The sequence below is a fragment of the Oncorhynchus keta genome, unplaced genomic scaffold, assembly GCF_023373465.1.
Source record: "Oncorhynchus keta strain PuntledgeMale-10-30-2019 unplaced genomic scaffold, Oket_V2 Un_contig_25707_pilon_pilon, whole genome shotgun sequence".
NCBI lineage: Eukaryota > Metazoa > Chordata > Actinopteri > Salmoniformes > Salmonidae > Oncorhynchus > Oncorhynchus keta.
The window spans coordinates 14,147-30,000 of NW_026284579.1; the positions used below are offsets into that span (position 1 = coordinate 14,147).

Here is a 15,854-nt window from a genome sequence, read left to right on the forward strand (position 1 = left end):
TTTGCTTTACTACTGTGTGTGTGTGTGTTGTGTGTGTGTAGGAGGAAGGCAGTGTGTCGGCAGGTCACCTGTCCTCCAGTAATATGTTCCAGTCCTTCCTTCACTGAAGGGGAATGCTGCCCTGTGTGTCTGGGTGAGATATCTAAACACATTCACTTAGTCTAGTCTATTTCAAATGATTATTTCAGAAGTCATATTTAGTGAAATCAAATTGTATTCGTCACAAGCCCTGAATACAACAGGTGTAGGGTTAGGGTTAGGGTTAGGGTAACCTAACCCTAACCCTAACCCCCTAACCCTAACCCTAACCCAGTAACCCTAAGCCCTAACCCAATAAGTTTTACAGTGAAATAAAAGCTTAGTTACAAGCCAGTAAAATAACCAACAATACAGTTTACAGAGTCAAAAATACAGGGGAATAAGAATAATGTGGAAATAAAAGTAAGTCAAGTAGTTAAAGAGCTGCAGTAAAATAACAATAGCGAGTAATATGTACACAGGGGGTTAAAACTGGTCGGGACAGAGTCACAGCCAGTGAAAGTGGGGCAATAAAAATCTCATAATTAAAACGGTTACAAGTATTTGACACCATTTTAAAGATAACAATTAATCCAGCCACAGTGATGATTTCAAAAAGGCTTTAGCGAAAGCACCAAAAAAAGCACAGAGGTAAAATTAATCACTAACCTCTGATAATCTTCATCAGATGACACTCATGGGACTTCATGTTACACAATACATGTATGTTTTGTTCGATGAAGTGCATATTTATATCCAAAAAATCTCATAGTACATTGGCGTGTTATGTTCAGTAGTTCCAAAACATGCAGTGATTTTGTAGAGAGCCACATCAATTCACAGAAATACTCATAATAAACATTGATAATAGATACAACTATTATACATGGAACTTTAGATAAACTTCTCCTTAATGCAACCGCTGTGTCAGATTTTAAAAAAACATTACGGAAAAAGCACACCATGCAATAATCTGAGCACGGCGCTCAGAGCCCAAACCAGCCGAAGAGATATCCGCCATGTTGTGGAGTCAACATTAGTCAGAAAGAGCATTATAAATATTCACTTACCTTTGATGACCTTCATCAGAATCCATTCCCAGGAATCCCAGTTCCACAATACATTTTTGATTTCTTCGATAATGTTCATAATTTATGTCCAAATAGCTACTTTTGTTAGCGCGTTTTGTAAACAAATCCAAAGTCATGAAGCACGTTCACTAGGAGCAGACAAAATGTCAAAAATAATTGTTACAGTCCGTAGAAACATGTCAAACGATGTATAGAATCAATCTTTAGGATGTTTTTAACATAAATCTTCAATGATGTTCCAACCGGAGAATTCCTTTGTCTGTAGAAAAGCAATGAAACAAGAGCTAACTCTCTCATGACCGCGCATCACGAGCCCGCGGCACTCTGCCAGACACCTGACTCATTCCCCTCTCATTCAGCCCCCTTCACAGTAGAAGCCTGAAACAACGTTCTAAAGACTGTTGATATCTAGTGGAAGCCTTAGGAAGTGCAACATGACCAATATGCCACTGTGTCTTCAATAGGGGCTGAGTTGAAAACCTACAAGCCTCAGCTTTCCCACTTCCTGGTTGGATTTTTTCTCAGGTTTTTGCCTGCCATATGAGTTCTGTTATACACACAGACATCATTCAAACAGTTTTAGAAACTTCAGAGTGTTTTCTATCCAATACTACTAATAATATGCATATATTAGCACCTGGGACTGAGTAGCAGGTGGTTTACTCTGGGCACCTTATTCATCCAAGCTACTCAATACTGCCCCCAGTCACTAAGAAGTTAAAGTGACTATGCATAGATAATAACAGAGAGTAGCAGCGGCGTAAGAGGGGGGGCAATGCAAATAGTCTGGATAGCCATTTGATTAGATGTGCAGGAGTCTTATGGCTTGGGGGTAGAAGCTGTTTAGAAGCCTCTTGGACCTAGCCTTGGCACTCCGGTACCGCTTGCCGTGCGGTAGCAGAGAGAACAGTCTATGACTAGGGTGGCTGGAGTCTTTGACAATTTTTAGGGCCTTCTTCTGACACCGCCTGTTATAGAGGTCCTGGATGGCCGGAAGCTTGGCCCCAGTGATGTACTGGGCCGTACGCACTCCCCTCTGTAGTGCTTGCAGTCGGAGGCCGAGCAATTGCCATACCAGGCAGTGATGCAACCAGTCAGGATTCTCTCGATGTTGCAGCAGTAGAACCTTTGAAGATCTGAGGACCCATGCCAAATCGTTTTAGTTTCCTGGGGAAAATAGGTTTTTTGCCCTCTTCACGACTGTCTTGGTGTGCTTGGACCATGTTAGTTTGTTGGTGATGTGGACGCCAAGGAACTTGAAGCTCTCAACCTGCTCCACTACAGCCCCGTCAATGAGAATGGGGCGTGCTCGGTCCTCCTTTGCCTGTAGTCCACAATCATCTCATTTGTCTTGATCACATTGAGGGATAGGTTGTTGTCCTTGCACCACACTGCCAGATCTCTGACCTCCTCCCTATAGGCTGTCTCATCGTTGTCGGTGATCAGGCCTACCACTGTTGTGTCATCGGCAAACTTAATGATGGTGTTAGAGTCAGAGTCGTAGAGTTTGTATATGTGCGTATGTATATGTATTTGTTTGTGTGTGTTTGTGTGCATGTGTGTGCGTTTGTGTGTGTGTATAGGGTTGGGAAGTGAAGATGGATGGTCCCCATGGTCGGAGTGGACGGAATGTTCGGTCACCTGTGGGCGTGGCTTCCAGCGGAGAGGGCGATCTTGTGATGATGTCTCCACGTCCTGTTCTGACTCCTCCCTCCAAACCCGCAGGTGCACCCTGGGAAGTTGTGAAAGCCGAGGTGAGTTCACCAATAGCTCCTGTAGTACAGCTAGCTCCTGGAATACACATTATGGTTAGCTACGTCGTTGTATTTATTTATGATACTCTTTGAAGATGTACGGTTTCAGACATGTTAGGAAGGTGGGGTTGGGACTCTGCTGACGTTAGGCTGAAGCTCATTCCACCGTTGAGGTGTCAGGACAGAGAAGATCTTTGACTTGTCTGGGGGGAGAGCTGACCCTCATATGGGTGGGAGGGCCAAGAGACCAGAGGTGGCAGAATGGAACGCTCAGGTTTGGGTTTGGGTTTTAGCAATCATTCCCCTTTTATAAAAATGTGTGTGTGTGTGTGTGTGTGTGTGTGTGTGTGTGTGTGTGTGTGTGTGTGTGTGTGTGTGTGTGTGTGTGTGTGTAGTCCATGGGAACAGCGGCTGGGGCCTGTGGTCTCCGTGGTCTGCATGTTCTGTGTCGTGTGGTTCAGGTCTCGTTGTGCGTGTTCGACTCTGCAACTTCCCCTCGCTCAGCGCGGGGGCAGCGGCTGCCGTGGCAACACTACAGAGACACATCCCTGTGACGCTACACCCTGTCCAAGTGAGAACACAAACAAACATTCCAGATGACTGCTATTGTTGATGTTGGATTGACTGATACACTGTCTGTGTGATTATAGTTGTCGGGGTCTGGGGACCGTGGTCTTCCTGGTTACCATGCAGTGTGTCGTGTGGCAGTGGGCTGATGATTCGTCAGCGGGAGTGTTCTAACCCCGCCCCCAGCATGGAGGCAGGAACTGTGTGGGAGAGACGGCCGACTACGCAGCCTGCAATACACAACCCTGTCCAATAGGTAGCATACATAGGATGACAGAGAGGGCCAAGAACCATTATTCCACTGACAACATAGTTGCGAACAGGAACAATCCAAGTAAACTATGGAAGTTTTGAAACAGTTAGGATACAGTACAGATCATTTATCCATAACAGTCTAAACTAACATATGGAATTGTTTTAAGATTGTCATACCAAGGATAATTTAGCTATTTGATTTGGAATTTTAGGACCCCTTTAGTAGAAAAAAACCATGTAAAAAATGATTTGATGAAACATTGATTTTGGCCTTTCTGCTAAAATCAAATCAAATGTTATCGGTCACTTACACATATTTAGCAGATGTTATTGCAGCTAAAAGCTTGTGTTCCTAGTGTAACAGTTTTCTTCCTGGGAAGGAGAGGAGGACCAAAATGCAGCGTGGTTATTGTTAAGCATCTTTAATAAAGACGTAAACACTATACAAATACAAAATACGAAAACGTGGCAAAACCGAACCAGTCCTAACTGGTGCAGAGAACACAGAGACAGGAAACAACCACCCACAAAATACCCAAAGAATATGGCTGCCTAAATATGGTTCCCTATCAGAGACAACGATAATCACCTGCCTCTGATTGAGAACCACTCTAGGCAACCATAGACTTACCTAGAATACTACACTGAACACAACCCCATTAATCTAATAAACCCCTAGACAAGACGACACACAATAAATCACCCATGTCACACCCTGGCCTAACCACAATAATAAAGAAAACACAGATAACTAAGGCCAGGGGTGTGAAAACTAAATGCTTGTGTTCCAACAGAGCAGTAGTACCTAACTAAATGCTTGTGTTCCTTGCTCCAACAGAGCAGTAGTACCTAACTAAATGCTTGTGTTCCTAGTTCCAACAGAGCAGTAGTACCTAACTAAATGCTTGTGTTCCTAGTTCCAACAGAGCAGTAGTATCTAACTAAATGTTCCTTGCTCCAACAGAGCAGTAGTACCCTAACTAAATGCTTGTGTTCCTAGTTCCAACAGAGCAGTAGTACCTAACTAAATGCTTGTGTTCCCAGCTCCAACAGTACAGTAATATCTAACTAAATGCTTGTGTTCCTCCAACAGAGCAGTAATATCTAACTAAACAGTACAGTAATATCTAACTAAATGCTTGTGTTCTAACTAAATGCTTGTGTTCCTTGCTCCAACAGACAGTAATATCTAACTAAATGCTTGTGTTCCTAGCTCCAACAGTACAGTAATATCTAACTAAATCCAACAGTACAGCTTGTGTTTCTAGCTCCAACAGTACAGTAATATCTAACTAAATGCTTGTCCAACAGAGCAGTTTCTAAAGCTCCAACAGTACAGTAATATCTAACTAAATGCTTGTGTTTCTAGCTCCAACAGTACAGTAATATCTAACTAAATGCTTGTGTTTCTAGCTCCAACAGTACAGTAATATCTAACTAAATGCTTGTGTTTCTAGCTCCAACAGTACAGTAATATCTAACTAAATGCTTGTGTTTCTAGCTCCAACAGTACAGTAATATCTAACTAAATGCTTGTGTTTCTAGCTCCAACAGTACAGTAATATCTAACTAAATGCTTGTGTTTCTAGCTCCAACAGTACAGTAATATCTAACTAAATGCTTGTGTAAATGCTTGTGTTCAGTACTATCTAACCTAGCTCCAACAGTACAGTAATATCTAACTAAATGCTTGTGTTTCTCCAACAGCAGTAGTAATATCTAACTAAAAGCTCCAACAGAGCAGTAATATCTAACAATTCACAGCAATACACACAAATCCAAAGGTAAAAAGAATAGAGTTAAGAAATATTGAAATATTGAAATATTAGGACGAGCAATGTCGGAGTGGCATTGACTAAAATACAGTAGAATAGAATACAGTACATACGTATAAGATGTAAAGCTGTATGTAAGATGTAAGAAGGGTTTTATAAATACATTTGATTGATTGATTGTATGTAAACATTATTGAAACATAATTGAAGTGACTAGTGTTCCATTATTAAAGTGATTCCAAGTCTATGTATATATGCAGCAGCATCTAATGTGCTAGTGATGGCTATTGAACAGTCTGATGGCCATGAGATAGAAGCTGTTTTTCAGTCTCTCGGTCCCAGCTTTGATGCACCTGGCCTTCTGGATGATAGCGGGGTGAACAGGCAGTGGCTCGGGTGGTTGATGTCCTTGATGATATTTTTGGCCTTCCTGTGACATCGGGTGGTGTAGGTGTCCTGGAGGGCAGGTAGTTTGCCCCGGTGATGCGTTGGGCAGACCACACCACCCTCTGGAGAGCCCTGCGGTTGCGGGCGATGCAGTTGCCGTACCAGGCGGTGATACAGCCCGACAGGATGCTCTCAATTGTGCATGTGTAAAAGTTTACGAGGATTTTAGTGGCCAAGGCAAATTTCTTCAGCCTCCTACTTCACCACACTGTCTGTGTGGGTGGACCATTTCAGGTTGTCAGTGATGTGTACGCCGAGGAACTTGAAGCTTTCCACCTTGTCCACTGCAGTCCCGTCGATGTGGATAGGGGCTGCTCCCTCTGCTGTTTCCTGAATTCCACAATTTTTTTACATTTATTTAATTTAATTTTTTTATTTTAAAACACTGGAATGGTAGTTTTGCAATGGAAGAATGTGCAAAGTAGAAATAAAAATAATGGGGTGCAAAGGAGCAAAATAAATAAATAAATTAAATACAGTTGGGAAAGAGGTAGTTGTTTGGGCTAAATTATAGGTGGGCTATGTACAGGTGCAGTAATCTGTAAGATGCTCTGACAGTTGGTGCTTAAAGCTAGTGAGGGAGATAAGTGTTTCCAGTTTCAGAGAATTTTGTAGTTCGTTCCAGTCATTGAAAGCAGAGAACTGGAAGGGAGGCGGCCAAAGAAAGAATTGGTTTTGGGGGTGACTAGAGATATACCTGCTGGAGCGTGTGCTACAGGTGGGAGATGCTATGGTTACCAGCGAGCTGAGATAAGGGGGACTTTACCTAGCAGGGTCTTGTAGATGACATGGAGCCAGTGGGTTTGGCGACGAGTATGAAGCGAGGGCCAGCCAACGAGAGCGTACAGGTCGCAGTGGTGGATAGTATATGGGGCTTTGGTGACAAAACAGATTGCACTGTGATAGACTGCATCCAATTTGTTGAGTAGGGTATTGGAGGCTATTTTGTAAATGACATCGCCAAAGTCGAGGATTGGTAGGATGGTCAGTTTTACAAGGGTATGTTTGGCAGCATGAGTGAAGGATGCTTTGTTGCGAAATAGGAAGCCAATTCTAGATTTAACTTTGGATTGGAGATGTTTAATATGGGTCTGGAAGGAGAGTTTACAGTCTAACCAGACACCTAAGTATTTGTAGTTGTCCACGTATTCTAAGTCAGAGCCGTCCAGAGTAGTGATGTTGGACAGGCGGGTAGGTGCAGGTAGCGATCGGTTGAAGAGCATGCATTTAGTTTTACTTGTATTTAAGAGCAATTGGAGGCCACGGAAGGAGAGTTGTATGGCATTGGCACAATCAGCTGCTTTGTTTTGTGGATGTTTGGTGGGAGGTTGTTTTCCTGACACCACACTCCGAGTGCCCTCACCTCCTCTCTGTAGGCTGTCTCGTCATTCTGGGTAATCAAGCCCACTACTGTTGTGTCGTCTGCAAACTTGATGATTGGGTTGGAGCGTGTGTGGCCACGCAGCTATGGGTGAACAGAGAGTACAGGAAGGGGCTGAGCACGCACTCTTGCGAGGTCCCTGTGTTTAGGATCAGCAAAGTGGAGTTGTTGTTCCCTACCTTCCCCACCTGGGGCGGACAGTCAGGAAGTCCAGGACCCAGTTGCAGAGGGCAGGGTTCAGACCTAGGACCATGAGCTTAATGATGAGCTTGGAGGGTACTATGGTGTTGAATGCTGAGCTATAGTCAATGAACAGCATTATACATAGGAATTCCTCTTGTTCCTCTTGTCCAGATGGGATAGGTAGGTCAGTGTGCAGTGCGATGGCGATTGCATCGTCTGTGGATCTAAGCAAATTGAAGTGGGTCTGGGGTGTCAGGTAAGGTGAACTTCCGGCGCCGACAGAGATGGCTGCCTCGTTTCGCGTTCTAGGAAACTATGCAGTTTTTTTTTTTTTTTTACGTGTTATTTCTTACATTCGTACCCCAGGTCATCTTAGGTTTCATTACATACAGTCGGGAAGAACTACTGAGAACTAAGAGTAGCGTCAACTCACCATCAGTACGACCAAGAATATGACTTTCGCGAAGCGGATCCTGTGTTCTGCCTTTCACCCAGGACAACGGAATGGATCCCAGCCGGCGACACAAAAAACGACTTTGAAAAAGGGGAAAACAAAGCGGTCTTCTGGTGAGGCTCCGGAGACGGGCACATCGTGCACCACTCCCTAGCATTCTCCTCGCCAATGTCCAGTCTCTTGACAACAAGGTTGATGAAATCCGAGCAAGGGTAGCATTCCAGAGGACATCAGAGACTGTAACGTTCTTTGCTTCACGGAAACATGGCTCACTGGAGAGACGCTATCGGAGTCGGTGCAGCCAACTGGTTTCTCACACATCGCACCAACAGAAACAAACATCTTTCTGGTAAGAAGAGGGGCGGAGCGTATGCTTTATGGTTAACGTGACGTGGTGTGGCCAAAACAACATACAGGAACTCAAGTCCTTCTGTTCACCTGATTTAGAATTCCTCACAATCAAATGTAGACTGCATTATCTACCAAGGGAATTCTCTTCAATTATAATCACTGCCGTATATATTCCCCCAAGCAGACACATCGATGGCTCTGAACGAACTTTATTTGACTCTTTGCAAACTGGAATCCGTATATCCGGAGGCTGCATTCATTGTAGCTGGGGATTTTAACAAGGCTAATCTGAAAACAAGACTCCCTCAATTTTATCAGCATATCGATTGTGCAACCAGGGCTGGAAAAACCTTGGATCATTGCTATTCCAACTTCCGCGACGCATATAAGGCCCTGCCCCGCCCTCCTTTCGGAAAAGCTGACCATGACTCCATTTTGTTGATCCCTGCCTACAGACAGAAACTAAAACAAGAAGCTCCCTCGCTGAGGTCTGTTCAACGCTGGTCCGACCAATCTGATTCCACACTCCAAGACTGCTTCCATCACGTGGACTGGGATATGTTCCGTATTGCGTCAGACGACAACATTGACGAATACGCTGATTCGGTGTGCGAGTTCATTAGAACGTGCGTGAAGATGTAGTTCCCATAGCAATGATTAAAACATTCCCAAACCAGAAACCGTGGATTGATGGCAGCATTCGCGTGAAACTGAAAGCGCGAACCACTGCTTTTAATCAGGGCAAGGTGACTGGAAACATGACCAAATACAAACAGTGTAACTATTCCCTCCACAAGGCAATCAAACAAGCTAAGCGTCAGTACAGAGACAAAGTAGAATCTCAATTCAACGGCTCAGACACAAGAGGTATGTGGCAGGGTCTACAGTCAATCACGGATTACAAAAAGAAAACCAGCACCGTCACAGACCAGGATGTCTTGCTCCCAGGCAGACTAAATAACTTTGTTGCCCGCTTTGAGGACAATACAGTGCCACTGACACTGCCCGCAACTAAAACATGCGGACTCTTCTTCACTGCAGCCGACATGAGGAAAACATTTAACATCTCTCTCCTCCTCAAAGTGGAGGAGTCTCTGTCAGTCTCTCTCCTCCTCAAAGTGGAGGAGTCTCTGTCAGTCTCTCTCCTCCTCAAAGTGGAGGAGTCTCTGTCAGTCTCTCTCCTCCTCAAAGTGGAGGAGTCTCTGTCAGTCTCTCTCCTCCTCAAAGTGGAGGAGTCTCTGTCAGTCTCTCTCCTCCTCAAAGTGGAGGAGTCTCTGTCAGTCTCTCTCCTCCTCAAAGTGGAGGAGTCTCTGTCAGTCTCTCTCCTCCTCAAAGTGGAGGAGTCTCAGTCAGTCTCTCTCCTCCTCAAAGTGGAGGAGTCTCTGTCAGATCAAGGTTGGTCTTGTTCATCAGATTGTCCACAGTATGGTCCCCAAGCACCTTGAAACAACTTTAACTTGGTCAGGGATAACAATAACTATTCCACTAGAAGGAATGAAACCAACACTGTTCCTTTTAGATTTCAGAGTGGTATGCCAAAAGATACCTTTTTGTACTCACCTGTCATTCTTTGGAATAGTCTTCAAAAATAACTTGAAATTCATAAACTCCATGGTCGGTTTCAAGTTCTCAATGAAAATAATCTCTAAATAGTAGCATGTGTGAAAAGAGAGGAGTATGCCTACAGTATGTGGGAAAAAATGCCTACTGCATTGTCTATTGTGTAGAAGTTATTGCCGTATGAATATTAGGGATTGACTGTTGAATATATTAGGGCTGAATAAGACAAGGGTGACGTACCTGTCCAGAGTTGGTTATTATGGAACTCAATTATATTTCTGTCATTTTTGTGTCCACTACCACTGGAGCGCTCTTGTCTGTTTTAACATTTTATGGTCAATTCTACCAATCATCCTCTTTGGCCTTCTCTCTCTCTCTGTGTAGACAGCTGTCTTTCTAGGCCCTGCTTCCCTGGGGTCTCCTGCCACTCTGAGACTGATGGCTCATGGGAATGTGGGCCCTGTCCACTGGGTTACCATGGAAATGGCTCTGTCTGTGAAGACCAGGATGAAGTAAATACACACACACAAACACACACACACACACACACACACACACACACACACACACACACACACACACACACACACACACACACACACACACACACACACACACACACACACACACACACACACACACACACACACACACACACACACACACACACACACAACCTCTATCTCAGTGTGTGTTGCAGTGTGTGTTGTGTGTGACCTTTCTCCTGTCCTACAGTGTGTGTTGCACACACACACCTTCTCTCCTGTCACTAGTGTGTGTTGCAGGGTGTGTTAACCTCTCTCCAGTGTGTGTTGCAGGGTGTGTGTATAACCTCTCTCCTGTCCTACAGTGTGTAACCTCTCTCCTGTCCTACAGTGTGTGTTGCAGGGTGTGTGACCTCTCTCCTGTCCTACAGTGTGTGTTGCAGGGTGTGTGTAACCTCTCTCCTGTCCTACAGTGTGTGTTGCAGGGTGTGTGTATAACCTCTCTCCTGTCCTACAGTGTGTGTTGCAGGGTGTGTAACCTCTCTCCTGTCCTACAGTGTGTGTTGCAGGGTGTGTGTAACCTCTCTCCTGTCCTACAGTGTGTGTTGCAGGGGTGTGTGACCTTTCTCCTGTCCTACAGTGTGTGTTGCAGGGTGTGTGTGTAACCTCTCTCCTGTAGTGTGTGTTGCAGGGTGTGTGTATAACCTCTCTCCTGTCCTACAGTGTGTGTTGCAGGGTGTGTGTAACCTCTCTGTCCTACAGTGTGTGTTGCAGGGTGTGTGACCTTTCAGGGAGTGTGTGTCATCTGTCCTACAGTGTGTGTTGCAGGGTATGTGTGTAACCTCTCTCCTGCAGTGTGTGTTGCAGGGGTGTGTGTAACCTCTCTCCAGGGTGTGTAATACCTCTCCTACAGTGTGTGTTGCAGGGTGTGTGTGTAACCTCTCTCCTGTCCTAGTGTGTGTTGCAGGGTGTGTGTGACCTTTCTCCTGTCCTACAGTGTGTGTTGCAGGGTGTGTGTAACCCTCTCTCTCCTGTAGTGTGTGTTGCAGGGTGTGTAACCTCTCTCCTACAGTGTGTGTTGCAGGGTGTGTAACCTCTCTCCTCCAGTGTGTGTTGCAGGTGTGTGTAACCTCTCTCCTCCAGTGTGTGTTGCAGGTGTGTGTGTAACCTCTCTCCTACAGTGTGTGTTGCAGTGTGTGTGTAACCTCTCTCCTGTCCTGTAGTGTGTGTTGCAGGGTGTGTAACCTCTCTCCTGTCCTGTAGTGTGTGTTGCAGGGTGTGTGTAACCTCTCTCCTGTCCTGTAGTGTGTGTTGCAGGGTGTGTGTAACCTCTCTGTCCTGTAGTGTGTGTTGCAGGGGTGTGTATAACCTCTCTCCTACAGTGTGTGTTGCAGGGTGTGTGTAACCTCTCTTCTGTAGTGTGTGTGTTGCAGGGTGTGTGTATAACCTCTCTCCTACAGTGTGTGTTGCAGGGTGTGTGTGTAACCCTCTCCTGTCTGTAGTGTGTGTTGCAGGGTGTGTAAACCTCTCTCCTACAGTGTGTGTTGCAGGGTGTGTGTAACCTCTCTCCTGTCCTGGTGTGTGTTGTAGGAGTGTAACACCTCTCCTGCAGTGTGGTGTGTGTGACAGTGTGTGTAACCTGTCCTGTGGTGTGGGTTGCAGGGTGTGGTGTGTAGTGTGGTGTGGGGTGGTGTGGGGTGGTGTGGTGTGTGGTGTGGGTGGGGTGTGTGGTGTGTTGGTGTGTAACCTGTCTCCTGTGGTGTGGGTTGCAGTGGTGTGTAACCTCTCTCCTGTAGTGTGTGTTGTGGGGGGTGTGTGTGGGGTGGTCCTGTAGTGTGTGTTGCAGGGTGTGTAACCCTGTCCTGTCACCCCAGTGTGGTGAACACAGTCCCAGTGTGTTGTGGGTGTGTAACCTGGGGTCTCCTGTCCTGTAGTGTGTGGTGTGATGGTGGCAACCTCTGGTCCTGTGAGTGTGGTGTGTGTTGTGTGGTGTGTGTGGTCTCCTGTGGTGTAGTGTGGTTGCAGGGTGTGTAACCTGTGTCCTGTGTAGTGTGGTGTGGGGTGTGTGGTAACCTGGGTGGGGTGTCCTGTGTGTGTGTGTGTGGGTGTGTGTGGTGTGGGGTGGTGTGTGTGTGGCAGTGTGGTGGTGTATAACCTGGGGTCTGGTGTGGTGTGGTGTGGGGTGTGTGGTTGCAGGGTGGTGTGGGGTGTGTGGGTGTGGTGTGGTGGTGTGTGTGTGTGTGGGGTGGTGTGGTGTTGGTGTGTGGTGGTGTGGGGTGTGGTGTGGGGGTGGTGTGGTGTGGTGGTGTGGTGTGGTGTGGTGTGTGGTGGTTGTGTGGGGTGTGTGGTGTTGGGTGGTGGTGTGGTGTGGTGGTGGTGGGGTGTGGTGTGGGGTGGTGTGGTGGGGTGTGGTGTGGTGTGGGGTGGGGTGGTGTGGTGTGTGGGGTGGTGTGGTGTGGGTGGTGTGGGGTGGGTGGTGTGGGGTGTGTGGTGGTGTGGTGTGGTGTGTGTGTGTGGGTGGGGTGGTGTGGGGTGGTGTGGTGTGTGTGTGGTGGTGTGGGGTGGTGTGTGGGGTGGTGTGGTGTGTGGTGTGGTGTGGGGTGTGGTGTGGGGTGGTGTGGGGTGTGGTGTGGTGTGGGGTGTGGGTGGTGTGGTGTGGTGTGGGTGGTGTGGTGGTGGTGTGGTGTGGTGGTGTGGTGGTGTGGTGTGGGGTGGTGTGGTGGTGAGCTGTGTGGTGGTGTGGGTGGTGGTGTGGTGTGGTGTGGGGTGGTGTGGGGTGTGGTGGTGGGGTGGTGGGGTGTGGGGTGTGTGGTGTGGGGTGGTGTGGGGTGGTGTGTGTGGTGTGGTGTGGTGTGGTGTGTGGGTGGTGTGGTGGTGTGGTGTGGTGTGGGGTGTGGTGTGGTGGTGGTGTGGGGTGGTGTGGGGTGGTGGTGTGGGTGGGGTGTGGGTGTGGTGGTGTGTGTGGTGTGGGGTGTGGTGGTGTGTGGTGTGGTGGTGTGGTGTGGTGGTGGTGTGTGGGTGGTGTGGTGGTGGTGGTGTGGTGGTGTGGTGTGGTGTGGTGTGGTGTGTGGGTGGTGTGTGGGGTGTGGTGTGGTGTGGTGTGGGTGTGGTGTGGTGTGGTGTGTGTGTGGGGTGGTGTGGTGTGGGGTGTGGTGTGGTGTGGTGTGGGGTGTGGTGGTGTGGTGTGGGGTGGTGTGGTGGGTGTGTGGTGGGGTGGTGTGGGGTGTGGTGTGGGTGTGGGTGGTGGTGTGGGTGTGTGGTGTGGTGGTGGTGTGGTGTGTGGTGGTGTGGGTGGTGGTGGGGTGTGGTGTGTGGGGTGGTGTGGGGTGTGGTGTGGGGTGGTGTGTGGTGTGTGGGGTGTGGGGTGGTGTGGGTGTGGTGGTGGGGTGGTGTGGTGTGGTGTGGGGTGGTGTGGGTGTGGGTGTGGTGTGGGGTGGTGTGTGTGGTGTGGGGTGGTGTGGGTGGTGTGGTGTGGTGGGTGGTGTGGGGTGGTGTGTGGTGTGTGTGTGGTGTGGGGTGGTGTGGGTGGTGTGGTGTGGTGTGTGGTGTGGGGTGGTGTGGTGGTGGTGTGGGTGTGGTGTGGGCGTGGTGTGGTGTGGGGTGGTGTGGTGGTGGTGTGGTGTGGGGTGGTGTGGTGGTGTGGTGTGTGGGTGGTGTGGGTGTGTGGGTGTGTGGTGTGTGGTGTGGTGTGGGGTGGTGTGGTGTGGTGGTGTGGGGTGGGGTGGTGTGGTGGTGTGGGTGTGGTGTGGGGTGGTGTGGTGTGTGGTGGTGTGGTGTGGTGTGGGTGGTGTGTGGGTGGTGTGTGTGGGTGGTGTGGTGTGGTGGTGTGGGTGTGTGTGTGGTGGTGGTGTGGTGGTGGTGTGGTGTGGTGTGGGTGTGGTGGTGTGGGTGTGGTGTGGGGTGGTGTGGTGTGTGGTGTGGTGGTGTGTGGTGTGGTGGGGGTGTGGTGTGGTGGTGGTGTGGTGTGGTGTGGTGTGGGTGTGGTGTGGGGTGGTGTGGTGGTGTGGTGGTGTGGTGTGGTGGTGGGTGTGTGGTGGGGTGGTGTGGGGTGTGTGGTGTGTGTGGTGGTGGGTGTGGTGTGGGGTGTGGTGGGTGGTGTGGTGGTGTGGGGTGTGGTGTGGGGTGGTGTGTGTGTGGTGTGGGGTGGTGTGGTGTGTGTGGTGTGGGGTGGGTGTGGTGTGGTGTGTGGGTGTGGGTGGGTGGGTGGTGGGGTGGTGTGGGGTGGTGGTGTGTGGTGTGGTGTGGGGTGGTGTGGGGTGTGGGTGTGGTGGTGTGTGGTGTGGTGGTGTGGTGTGGTGGTGTGGTGTGTGGTGTGTGGGTGGTGGTGTGGTGTGGTGTGGTGTGGTGGTGTGGTGGTGGTGTGTGTGTGGGGTGTGGTGTGGTGGTGTGGTGTGGTGGTGGTGTGTGGTGGTGTGTGTGTGGTGTGGTGTGGGGTGGTGGGGTGGTGTGGTGTGTGGTGTGGTGTGGGTGGTGTGGGTGTGGTGTGGTGGTGTGTGTGGTGTGGTGTGGGGTGGTGTGGGGGTGGTGTGGGGTGGTGTGGTGTGGTGTGGTGTGTGGTGTGGGTGGTGTGTGGGTGGTGTGTGGTGTGGTGTGTGGGGTGGTGTGTGGTGTGGTGTGGTGTGGTGTGTGGTGTGTGGTGTGGGTGTGGTGTGGGGTGGTGTGTGTGGTGTGTGGTGTGGTGTGGTGTGTGGTGTGTGGTGTGGGGGTGGTGTGGTGTGGTGTGTGGTGTGTGGGGTGGTGGTGGTGTGGTGTGGGGTGTGGGGTGGGGGTGTGGTGTGGTGGGTGGTGTGTGGTGTGGGGTGTGTGGTGTGGTGTGTGGGTGGTGTGGTGTGGGTGGTGGTGTGGGTGGTGTGGTGTGGTGGTGGTGTGGTGTGTGGTGTGTGGTGTGTGGTGTGGTGTGGTGTGGTGTGGTGGTGTGGGGTGGTGGTGTGGGGGTGGTGTGGTGTGTGTGGTGTGGTGTGGTGTGGTGTGGTGTGGTGTGTGGTGGTGTGTGTGGTGTGGTGGTGGTGTGGTGTGGTGGTGGTGTGTGTGTGGTGTGTGGTGTGTGTGTGGTGTGGGGTGGTGTGGTGTGTGGTGTGGTGGTGTGGTGTGGTGTGGTGTGTGGTGTGTGGTGTGGTGTGGTGTGGGTGGTGTGGTGTGGTGTGTGGTGGTGTGGTGTGGGGGTGGGTGGTGTGGTGTGTGTGGTGGTGTGGTGTGTGGTGTGTGTGTGGGGTGGTGTGGTGTGGGTGGTGTGGTGGTGTGGTGTGGGTGGTGGTGTGTGGTGGTGTGGTGTGGTGTGGTGTGGTGGTGTGGTGTGGGGGTGTGGTGTGTGGTGTGGTGGTGGTGGTGGGTGGGTGGTGTGGTGTGGTGGTGGTGGTGTGTGGTGTGTGTTTGGTGGTGTGGGGGTGGGGTGTGGTGTGGGGTGGTGTGGGTGGTGTGTGGTGTGGGGTGGTGTGGTGGTGTGGTGTGGTGTGGTGGTGTGGTGTGGTGGTGGTGGTGTGGTGTGTGTGGTGTGTGGTGTGTGGTGGTGTGGTGGTGTGGTGTGTGGTGTGGT

General features: G+C 49.4%; 1 pseudogene; it reads left to right on the plus strand.

Moving 5' to 3' along the window:
* The first annotated feature begins 39 nt into the window (after positions 1 to 39).
* LOC127922438 (thrombospondin-2-like) overlaps positions 40 to 15,854 on the plus strand; it is a 24,274-nt pseudogene continuing 8,459 nt past the window's right edge.